Source organism: Corapipo altera, unplaced genomic scaffold (genome assembly GCF_003945725.1).
Source record: "Corapipo altera isolate COAL_440 unplaced genomic scaffold, ASM394572v1 255, whole genome shotgun sequence".
Lineage (NCBI taxonomy): Eukaryota > Metazoa > Chordata > Aves > Passeriformes > Pipridae > Corapipo > Corapipo altera.
Window position 1 is genome coordinate 1,544,679 of NW_020884929.1, and position 12,428 is coordinate 1,557,106.

At 40.1% G+C, this 12,428-nt stretch overlaps 1 protein-coding gene across 11 annotated transcripts in view; it reads left to right on the forward strand.

Annotated features, from left to right (window-relative positions):
* The window catches only part of LOC113954467 (bifunctional heparan sulfate N-deacetylase/N-sulfotransferase 3-like), a 213,435-nt gene that overhangs the window by 103,740 nt on the left and 97,267 nt on the right, over positions 1 to 12,428 (forward strand). For 10 of the 11 annotated variants that reach the window (XR_003530205.1, XR_003530206.1, XR_003530213.1 and 7 more), the window contains one exon: positions 6,178 to 6,265. The gene's annotated coding sequence lies outside the window, so the exon portion shown is untranslated. Of the gene's footprint in view, positions 1 to 6,177; positions 6,266 to 9,875; positions 9,944 to 12,428 lie in introns of those variants that run through there. The other variant, XR_003530211.1, reaches the window with a different exon arrangement.

Consider the following 12,428-nt stretch of genomic DNA (forward strand, 5'->3'; position numbering starts at 1 on the left):
CCAGCGTGGTTCCGATGGGATTGTGCTTGCATTTTTGTGTGTGTGTGGCAAAGTATCTGGAACGCATTAGATACTGTGGAAAGGCAGATTTACTTTAGAAATGTGAGAGTATTAATATTTTGTACCCAGTCCTAACTTCAAAATAGTCTCACTGTAGCTAATTTGCTAAGAGGAAAACAGTTTCTGGAAGTTCTGTGTCACAAAACAGCACTATCATATTTATAGGCAGCATTTCCAGAAATAAGACATTCAGCAGCATCTTCACAGGCAGGTAAGAAAAGCCTGTTCCTGTTTACAAGATCCTGGTAATGAAGCATGAAGGATAGTGCTTTGAAGCCATCTGTCAAGCACCTTAGTTTTTTTGGTAATTGAAAGTGATTTAATACATCTCAGAAAAGAAAGGTCGAACATGTGCTGTAATTCTCAGCCTGTGCTGAGTCAGGAGGCAGCAGGTTTTTGTGGACAGTAAGGAAAGGTGGATGCACTCTGTGTGTGGCCAGAAAGTGCCAATGGAGCCCTGCCCTGGGGCATTGATGGAACGTATTAAGAAACACAGATCTTTGCTAGCAGAGAACTTAAAGGTTCATTTCTTTACAGCATTTCTGTCTTCTGCCAACAGATGTTCATTGTTTAATAATTTTTTAATATACACTTCTTGTGGAAGTGAATTTCACAAGGATTAGTTTCATTTTGGTAAAATATTTCCTGTCCCCCTTTTCCAGCAGTAACCCCCCCTGTTGTTGAGGGCCGTATCCATTGAAAGCTTAGCAGATCCAAACGTGGATGCATCCCGTGTGAAGCTGGTATCATTTTCCCCTAACACATCTAATGTATTTGCATGTTCACTGTGGAGACTAGAGCCTCTCCCACTCCTTGCAGAGCTCTAGAGATTCTGACTGTGACAGGGAAATCTGGCCCTGCCTGGGAGACGCAGTTCCATCAGCCATCCCAGGAAAGACAGGATGATTTAACTGCCAGTAAAGATGTCAGACACATCCAAGGAAATGCAGGGTTGTCAACAGGGGAGCAGCTGGATATCAGACCTGCCCACAGAGCGACTGGTAGCCCTGAGCCACCTCCATGGTCAGCACATTTTTGGGAGATTTCCTTCTTCCCAGCCAGAGTAACAGGGAGTAAGTACACTGGTAAAATGAACCCATATGAGGTAAGATTCTTTTGTCAGGAATCTGACATTTTGAGGGCTTTTCTTCACTTTCCAACTTTGGATGTTATAGTTGGTATACACCTGCTGGAATCTATTTATCCTCCATCTGTAAAAAAGTAGATGGTACTTTCTACCTAAGATCAGAGTGAAAAATAAATATCCATGAGAGGTTGTGTGCCTCTTCAGGCACCGTGGAAGATCAGTGTCATTAAAGGAGTTGATGTCCTAAATCAGGTTACTGATTTTGTGATTAAACTTGAATAATTGTCAGGTTTATCCTTTATAACTATTTTTATAAAATAGCCATCTCATTACACTCTGTTTTCTAGAAGCACATCACTTGGCCTCAGACTGGTGATTTTATGAGTGTTATCCTTCCTTGAGAAAGTGAAAAGCTGCAGTGACTTTCTGTGTCACCATTCCTCCATGGAATTTCTTTCTTATCACTTAATCCATGACATTCAGATAGTGCCACAGTTAACCAGAGTATTGGTAATTGGCATATATCTAGTGTAAGTATGCATTAGAGTGTATGTGGCTCCTGGCTTTTCCTTAACACAGTTTCTTCTTCAAAACAAACAGTTTGGTGCTTTTTTATGTAGGACAAAAAAAAAAAAGAGACCAGTTTAAACCAGCTAAAACATCTTTGTTTCTTCCATCTTTATGCAGAAAACAGCTGAACAGTTTTTAAACTAACTTGAAAAATTATATCTAAGACTTACATGCCAAGCTTCAGCCAAAAATACTTTTTGCAGCCAAATTATCAAACCCCTCTGATAGAGCATTTATAATGGAATTGCTGATGCAACCTTTATTATAGGGATATGAATAGCTGTAATGAATAGGCTTCAGCTGATGTTCTGGCAAGCCTACTGCTAAAAATTATCCTGAATTTATCTGGCATTCAGAAAATGCTTGAAGTGGCCAAACTGTTTACCCCATCATTATCATTTTGACAATATCTCTTTTATCCCAGAGGAAGTGGGTGATGAACAAACTGAAGCGGCTGCGAGACATGTGCGTGTTGAGCATCTGTTCCTCCTGCTCTTGGCAGAATTGTTGGGTTGGAGACAACCAGGGCCAAGGGCTCAGCCACCAACTTCCAGCAGTTGTGTTGAATCAGACATTAGTGCCTATTGTGTCATTAAAGTGTATTAGTGAACTGCATTATGCTTTCCCTAATGATTTGATTTCGGTTTGTAATCTGGAAATGTCTGTGTTGAGCAAGTGTTCCATTCAGAGTGGGAGTATTTTGGAGCTTTCTTTTTCTCCCAGTATAATTTCAGATGATAAAATAGTCCAGTTCCTGAATTTCTGATGGTTTGGCTACTTGTGAGGTTGCACTGATTAATCAAGTTTGGGTGCTAAACTGATTGTATTAAACTCTTGTTCAGGGAGTTATCAAGTGAATTAAACCTGTCCTGTATCGACTTCCCTTAAGCTGAGAAGGTCTTGACATCCTAAGTCAATATAAACCCAATTTAAAATTATTTAAATGGGTGCACAGAAGTGTTTGCACTAGTATAATGAAATAACTTCTAAAACACAGTTTAGATGAGTTCAGTATGATGCAGCTCTGGCTTCTGGCTGCATTTTTAAGGACTTCAATGCTGAGGGCAGTAAAACTAAAATGTCTGTGCAAAGAAGTTTCCACATGAAATTTCTTGAAAGATACATATTTTTTTAACAAACAGGAGTTTTCCCTCACAGAGTTTTCATACAACAAATGCTACAATTTCTACTGGAACATTTTAGAAATGCCAAAAGATAAAAGAGGCATAGCATTGCCTTGAAAGAATATTAAAATTAAATAAATGGTTTTGTTAAATTTAACTGCAGATGCTGGTTTGTGTCACTAATCAAGTGAGAAATATAATTCTATAAAATCTGTGAATTCTTCATCTCTCCCTTTTTTCTTTCAAAAATCTGGAAAACAAAGTTGAGAATGAACGAAAAAATTACCACTTTGTTTGCAAGGCTTTAAATTGGATTTGATCTGAAGAGTTTTGCTCCCAATTAAATATGCTGAAATGCTGCTTTTAACAAAACTTCTGTCTCAGTGCAGCTGGGGCACCAGCCCAGGAGGAGGGAGCCTCCGGTTTATTTTCTGTTTGTCATCAGATTCTGAGCAGAAGATGGGTGGGTTTTATACCAAACCATTCTGATTGAGATGGAAAAATATTCAAAGTCTTGTATTGAAGGAGAAATCTTGGGTCATCTTCACACATTCGGGAATTAAAGAGTCTGATGTTTCAATCAGTCAAAAAACTCTTTTCATGAAAGAGGCTGAAAAGTTTGGCTCTAGGAATGAGGAATAAAAGAATATTCTGAAATGAGGGAAGTTGCTGTGGAATGGGGTTCCTCTTTGTTGTATCCCATCAGCAAGACCTAGTTAGCCCTGGTGTTTTATTCAGTTGTTCACTGCACTTCTTCAACACCAGTTCCTTGATTTTCCAGGTTACTACTGCTGGTTTTGTTCTTCTTACCTTCCTTTCCCAAGCATTTGGATGTCTTTGCTCTGAGCTTATGACTGTTGATGAGGAAACTGGAAATTACAGGGTGCATTGTGTAACCCTGATCTCTTCTCTTCCAAGAAGGAGTCTCTTGGACTGAACAGCAGTAAACCCCCCAAACTGGCTCTTCCTAATGCTGCTTGGCACAGTTCCAGCTCATTGCAAGTTTAACTGCTAGTGAGTCCTTTCTCAGTGTGAGATTTAATTTTGTAGGTATCTGGCTGTGCTTGGTGTCAGCACACATAAACCAGCTTGTCAGCAGTGGGTCACACTCTGAGATGGGAAAACACCCCATGGGAAGGGAGAAGCAACCAGTTCATAGCATCCTGTCCACTGCAGGACTCAGTGCAACACTGTCTTCATGTCAGGGTTGAGCTCCTGTGTTATGGATGTTGAGCTACAGGATATCTTACAATTCGAAACAAGCTGAGCAGAGGCCATTCTAAACCCTGTCAGATTAATAAACTGCCTGAATTTCATGGGATTCATCAAAACAGCTCAATCTGGTCCACTGAGCCACCTAAAAAAGTATTTTCACCTTTTTTCATGGAGGCCTCCTCTGCAGAAATATCTAAAAACAGCCTCCAAGTACTTCACAGACTTGCAGCATTCAGTCCTTTCCAGGTCAGGTGTTAACCTTGTTCTGGAAGCCAAGGAAAAATCTTCCACGTTCCCTGCCACCACTAACATATGTGGGAGCTGTAGGAATGCTCCTTCTGCTGATGAAGTTGTGATCCATAAACATACCCAGGTACAATTCCATGGAACACCAGCTGGCAGCCAAATGGAAGTGAGAATTTGGCAGGTAGTTAAGTGGAAGTTGAGCACACACTGTCTTTGATCAAAGGTTACTGTGGGTGTCACAGAGATGTCTCTCAGGGCAGCTGAGCACTTCATTAAAAAGTTATAAAGATCCACTTTCACACTCAGAACAGGTTAATTCAGAACTATGGTTACTTCAGGATGTTTTTGGAGGGTTTCATTTCAGTGGCTGGACCTTGACCTGCCTCCTGTTTGGTGGTTATTAATGCTACTGCTTGTATTGTGCATGTTAGTCTGTGATGTAAATTCTTAAGTAATCCCAAATAGAATATTTTTCAAGAGGAAAACTGGAAGGAATAGCAAAGCAATTTTTTTCTTGTTTGACAGGTTTTTCACCAAAAGAAATTATAAGTTATGTGAAGAAAAAAAAAAGAAACAAACCAAACCAGATTATGGATTTGAATTAGATTGAAAAAAATCTGAAAATAAATTTCAAAAATTGTTTTAGAACTGTTTCACTTTCTTAAATTTGGAAAAAAATCTTACTGACTATGCAAAGCTTTAGCTGACCAGAGAAAACGCTGCGATTTTTTTCTCCCACGAGAAAATACAAAAGTTTTGCCTCAACTGACCTGAAGTGATCTCTTTAATGGCAGAGGGTGCAGTTATTTACATGGGTCAGGCTGTCACTCAGCTCCATTGACAAAGATCACAAGTTCTGACAATTTCTGGGTCAACTCTGGGCTTCTCTCAATTTTGTAGCTAATGCACACTGACAGCAGGCACACTTGGGCACAGTGCTAATTGGGTGTCTTGTGAAGACTTAATGACATTGCTGGAAATATGGAAATATGTTATACTATTTTGTTTCTGGTATGTCCTTTTTGATTCTATCTCCTTTGAACTACATCTTTTGCATTTGTGAAAGATCTTTTACAAAACACCCTTTCACCTGACATTAAGTGTCTCACCAAACCAGCAGCACTTCTTTTTGCAAAAGCTTTTCTTGCCAATTGATTCCCTTAAAAAAGTTGTAAAAATTGTTGGAATTGTATTAATTTTTCAACAGCCTTAGCAAAAATATTTCACAAGGGTGAAATATTCCCATAATATGCCTCTGTCATATGATTCACTGCAGGGGAATTATCCAGGTGTAATTCAGGGCAAAATGGAGCCCTCAGCAAGAGGGTGGACTTAAGGCTGACTTTAGAAGTGATAGATGCATTCAACAGGAATAGCTGGAGCTCGTTATATCATCTGAAATGTGTTTTAGTCACATCAAGTATTTAATTTAAATGGTTCTGATACTGGTGATAGGCAGAAGCAGGGAGGATGGCCTCAAATATTAACAATTTCATTCCTCTTTAAGCTGCCAGTCATTAGCTAACTTCTCCCTTGTTAATAGTAATGCTTGCAGGAGTCTGTTCTGAATAATGGATTGCAGCTTTTCCCCACCAGCAGGCAGGCCAGTGGGCAATTGTAATTTAAAAAGCAGGTTAGTAAAATTATATTTAGGGAGCAATAAAACCAGTTTAAACAGAGCTTAAGCTGTCTTGAGATACATTATTAGGCAAAGGATGTTGACAGACAATAGCAGAACTTGATCTCCACTACCTGCCTGAAGCTTTGAGATTGTAGACTTTATAAAAATAATGTTTAATACCTGATTTATCTACAGAGCTGTGGAAAGACAAAGAAATAGGAATGTAATAAATCTGTTTCTTTTCTTTTTATCAGCATCCTTCTGCTGAAAGGAAGACTGCCAACATGCCAACTGAGAGAAGGTAGGAAAGGCACAGCCAGTGACATGAAGTATGATTGTTATGTAAGTGAAATTTGGATTTATTTACACACAATATAGTTGCAGGGAAAATCTGCTCTTCCAGGAATTCCCCACCAAAGTCATTGCCTGCCTGCCAAGGAAAGAGTGTCTCAAAAATTGATTGTAGTTAGAGAGCTAAGTACAGAGCCAGTCCTACTGCCTCCCATACACGGGCCCTTGCCCCTGACCCCCTAAACACAACCTCACGTGTTCATCCTCAGAAGGTGGAATCCCACCAGGATAGTGGGAGCTTCAGACTGTTTATTGGAAGAACAAGGTTTCTGGGGAATGTGCTGCTTTGTGATGGAGTAAGGCAGACCAGAAAATAAGAACAGATTAAAGCTTCAGTGAATCAAAGTGGAGGAAAACCTGGTTGTGCTGTTTAACATTTGGGTTTAGATGTGGCTGAGATGTCACCTGGCTTTGTTTTCTTTGCGTAGTCTTTCATGCAGATACAAATGTGTCATCACTCTTTGAGGGACTAGATCCATGTTTTGCTGAATTTTGCACCTTGGTGAAGTAAAATGTATAACCTGAGGCAAGACGGTTCGTTCTGTTTTGGGGTTTTTGGTTCTCATTATGAATTTTGCATAAATTCAGTGCTGGAGGATCTGTTATAGGAGGTGGTAATTCTCCTAAAACATAGCAACTTGATCATGGTAGCAATTAATACCTGAAAGTGCTGCTGTAGAGCCCAGAAAAAAAATTGCTTTTTTTTCTGAAAGACTATTATAGTAACAAAGACCATCAGCAATGTTCTGTGAGCCCAGTAAAATGGAAGAAATCTGGGTATTATTAGGACAACTTAAATTACTAAGGCTGGTTGGCATTCTTTCCAAAACAAGTGAAGATTGATCTTTGGACACAAGCTGTGAGCTGTGTAAAATTGCCTCTGCTAAATATATGCTAATTGGTGTATGAATGAGATTTTGTTAATCTTCTGCTTAAATAAGTAGGTAGAGAAAAGCTGGGATTGAGTCCTCATTTCTCTGTTAAAAGAAAGAAGACATGCTATCATAATAATTTATATTAGCAAATATAATGCAAATGTATGTTTGTAGATATAGCAAACAATTATCAAGAATTTCTTGGAAACAATCTGCCAAAATATGCATTTCTGCTTTACTGAAGTACTTCTGAGGATTAAAATTGACAGAAAATCACCTAAATTGTACATTTGGAGGTGTTGAATGCAGTTCTGGGTTCCCCCTGGGTTTCTTCCCATGAAGAAACCAGTTCATGGTTTCTTCAACCATATGGGAAAGTTTTCCAAGAAACCCTGTGTTCAGTTAGATGGGGTGCTTTGATGTCCTAATGAACCAGAAAATTCAAGTAATGGAATTAAATTTATAGTCCAGTAAGGGTTTCCATCTCCTTTTTTTTGCCTCAATTCAGTAACACATTTAACTGCCATAATTTGAAGAATAAATCATTGCATTTTTAAGGTCTTAATGGTATTTCACACTGAGGACAAATCTTTGTGTCTTTGAGGTGCCGAGCCTGGTAACAGGTTTGTATTTATTAAATTTGAAAAGGCAAGTGATACAGTCTCTCACAACAAACTGCATCTGATACAAGGAGAATTTCAGAGGGGCTGTATGGACGTGAACTGTAATGAGCTGAGCTTTTGATTTGCCCAGGAAACAACTGGCTGAGTTCCTGGGGGTATTTGAGCCTGGTGGATTCCTTTCCCTTTGGGACACTGTTTTGCATTGGCTGGTGGTGGCCAACAAACCTGTTCTCCTCAAAGCCAGTTCTGGGCTCTGCTTGTGGACTAAGCAGTGAGAGGAGTTACCAAAGTGGTAAATCAGGTAAGGCAAATTCTACAGTATTTCATTAAGAATCAGTGACCTGAGAATTATAATTTATAATTATAGTTACAAGGCAGTTCTGCTTTTCTTCCTGGTAAATGCAACTTAGCTGCTGCAATGAGGAAACAGGTAGTACCTTAGACTACTTATACATTTTTTAGCACACCTAAGGCAAAGTTCATTAATTATGTCACAAATCACCTTTGTTTAACTTCAAAGGCAGCATGTGTTATAAAAAAATGTTTAATACATGAACATAATGCTCTGTCTTATTAATACTATGCTTATCAAAAAAGAAAAAAATTTAGATTGCATGTGGATATATGTATTTACAAGAGTAAGCATCAGAACCACTCATTCCCTCGTGAAAATGCTCTCCTCGAAAACAATTTTTTTCCTCTCCAGAACAGACAAAACTGAGCAATGGCTCATTAAGTGCACAGCACACATCATTAGGTGATGCAGGTAGCCCTCCCTGCCAAGCATGGGTAATATTCAGACCCCTCACCTTGGCCTTCACTGCTGCCAAGAGTAAAAACCTTGCCAAGTAGGGCATTGAGCCCGCGGCAGTAAAATCTCTCTGCTTTTATTTATTTCTAGTCTATATCAAATAACACACAACTCATTTTCACTGAAACAGAATTCCAGTCTCTGCTTACACCACCCTGTGCCGTTACCTGTGTGGTAGAGAAGTTTGTGCCCTAGAGAAAAACCGTCATTCAATAATATTTATTTCCTGTCAGAGTTTCCCCCCCTGCAGGGCAGGTGAAGTGCTAAGACTCAAATCACAGGGGGGATTGGCACAGGGGTGTTGAACCTTCTCTGCATTCCCAGTGTGTGAAAAACAGAGCAGCACCTTTCAGGTGTGACAGGACATGCACCTACTCCATCGTAGTATCTCAGTTTTTTCTTATTGTGTAGGCTTAATCTTATGGAAATGTGGATATCTTTTATAAATTACGTTCCTTTTATTCTCTGAGGGGAATACAAGAAGTATCTCTTACGCCTCTTAGCAGTTTGCATTAGAAAGGGAGTAAATTCTGGTGTCCATGTTTCTTAATCCATCTGCTAAGATAGAACCATTAGCAGGGAAAAAATAATTTCAATTCTTTCTTACTGTAACTTGCAATTGCTGGGAAAATAGAAGCTACTCACTGAGCAAGAGTAGGGAAAAATGATTCATGGCAAATTCCTCTGCATGATAGAACATATTTGAAAAAGTCAACAGAAATCTAATGGAGATGAAACTAGGAAACAGTATAAACACTACAGGTCAAAAGGCACTTGCAGACAGCAAGAGTAGCTGGATATGAAGCCATCAGAAAGAATGTCACCCCTGTGAGCCAGCTGTGCTTCCCAGATTGAACTGTGCTCACTTGAAACAAACTTTGCAAACAAAAATTGCGCCATAATGAAAACAACCAACCAGAAAATGTTCAAGAAGTAGAAGGATAAATCTTTTGCCTTGGAAAAGTAGCTAATGAAGTCAAATATCATGAAAAACATCTTGCAGAACATAGTTCAAAAAGATAATTTGAGAGAAAGAACCCTCTTTTTTTTTAGTGATATAAGGAAATAAAATAGTGTCTAATAAAGCAGTTTTCTTGGTTCCTATTAAAATGTTCCTGCAGCAGCCTTGAGAATTGAGGAAATAATAGAAGCAACAGTTTTGCAGTTGTGTCCACAGAGAGAGAGGTCTTTCAACAGTTATGTCATGGACTGCTCTTCAAAGCAGCTTTGAGTTAGCAACACCACACTGACAAGTGTTTTTTTGCTCTGTTTTCAGTGGGAAGTAGAGGGGTTTAGACTCAGTTCAGTCAAAGAAATCCATCCCATCCTAACTGGAAGCGTGGAATTATACCTAAGATACGTATATATGTATTTTATTGCCCATCTGCTTACGCTCTGCTCTTGCCCTGGGAGAACAGCTCATGTCTGAAGGCACATTCTCCAAGCAATTAATTATCCCCCATATTTGTGTAACTGTACTGTGCTGCTTGTAATTGAGCTCCATCTATTTGGCGAGGGGCTGCTCCATATACCTTTCACTGCCACCGGTGAGCCAGGTAACAAATTGGTGCAGCTCATTGGAAAGCCCGGGAAAGAAATGTGCCTGGCTAATGGGCTGCATGATGTATGGCAGCAGCCCTGGGCTGGCCTGGCTGCTCAGTGTCTGGGCTGCACAGACCTGCTGATAAATGAGCAGCATTTCCAGGAATGAGGGCAGGCAGGAGATGCTAAATAAGTGCTAATAGGCTACAGAAAGCATTATACTCTGCAATGAGGGCTCTTTTCCGTAATTCCAGCTAGCAAACTGTGTTAGTCATGCTAATGTGATACAGTATTTGTGGCTGCCTTGACAGTGTCCATTTAAATATTCAGGAAGCTGCTGCTTCCACGTGTGTGTCCAGGTACCTTGTGCTGGATTAGCTCTACTCAATTAGCACCGTGTTGTCGAGCGCAGTTAAAACAAATGCCGTGGGCTCCTTCATCACCGGGTGATCTGCACTCACTATACAGAAACTGGCACTTACAAACAGCTCTTCCATGAGATTGTCCCAGTTGGTGAGGGGCTGAGGTAAGAGGTCACATCCCGGCAGCAGCTGCATTTTGGATCTGCCAAGGCACCTTCAGTGTCTTGTGCTCATCCGGTTTAAACAAACACACCCACCCACCTGCATCTGGATCCCAGAAACTGCCATTTTTCTTTCTGGTGACGAGGCTGCAGGGCTGCTGTCACTTGTTTATATGGCAAACACGAGATCAATAAACTCCCAGGAATTCAGAGCTCACACAACGCTGCACTTCCTAGGGAGGATTAGCTGAAATGAAATGTCTGACAGCTCTGTGGCAGCTTTCGCATTACAAGCCAGAATTATTTCTTCCCCTTCACAGTCTCTGATGGAAATGAGAGATGTTAAACTGCCAGTCACTTAGATCTTGGCCATTCATTAAGCAAGAAATGTTATATCAAGTCAGTAATTTGGCCTGCCTGGAATATCCCAGACCGTTAGCAGTTACTCAGGAACACATCAGCCATTACTCTTTAGCTTGAAGATCGAGTCCAGTCATTAGTCCTGCCATCTTTACCCCAACACCTGCCAATGTATAGCATTTCTTAAGCTAGAACCTGCTAAGGGGTCACAATGTAGACTGGTATAAAAGGGCCAGAAGCTTCCAGAAATGTTTTGTTCTTCTTTGCAGTCTGAATCTTCTTGATGAAGATTCTTCTCGTCTGCTGCACTACATAGCTGGATAGAATTTTTACTACTCCAGCTCCTACATGTTCAGAACAGATGTTACAGGGAATGCAAGGGAAAATGAGGCTTTCCTAGAAGCCATGAGACAATATAAACACTAAATTTAGCATCAGGTCAATCCTCTCTTTTCAAAACTGATGAAAATCTAAATTTAAAAGTAATAAACTGCAGGTGCAAATAATGGTTTTAATGACATTTTGTTGCATCACATGGATGACTTTGTGATCAAAAGATACATTTCTAGGCCATAGCTGACTCTCTTCCACTCATGGAACTATATTCCCATGTTGCACAGTCAGTGGCCTTGCTCTCCCAACACACTGTGTTTTCCTACCAGTCGTTGGCGTGGAGTGCTGTGTGCTTTGGCAGAAACAGCAGCCCTCCAGAATTTGAAATGGAACAGTGAGCGTGAAACTGCACGTAACTTCCTCCCACGATGGGAATGACCCTGCCTTCCTCCAGATGTGCTTTTACAAACACTGGCTTGAAGTAAATTATTCCCTTTTACTGCCACGAATTCCACTTGAAGCTTAGTCCTTCCTAGTTGAGGTAACTGGAAGGAGCCATCATAGTAAGATGGAATCCTACTCTCTTTTTTAATGCAGATAATATCTCTCACAGAGCTGTGACTTAAACACACTAAGCTTTGCTTTTAGGCAGGAGGATTTATTTTACTCATTTGGAATTGGAAGCTGGTAGGTGGTAGACAGCCCTATCTTTTTCTACAAATCTCTGCTGATGCTATTTTTAAAAACAAAATGAATAAAGGTCCCTTAGGAGATGCACCGTAAGACAACAAACATTTACTACATCCTTGCCTTTTTTTATTTAATAACTGCTGATTTTAAATTCTGTCACGTTGTGTTTTTTTGACTTGGAAGATTTCATGGTGCCTTGCCTGTTGCTGTTCTGCTTCAGCAATGTGTAGAAGTTGTATTATAGTATCAGGACACAACTCTGTGGCATAACATTGTTCACATAGTTGAGGGCTCTAACCCTGGAAGGGGGGCCCTTTTTGTGGTCTCACCTTGAGTATCCTCCATCTCTGCAGTAGCTTTTCAGTGTCTTGGTCCCGGGGATACTTAAACTCCAGGA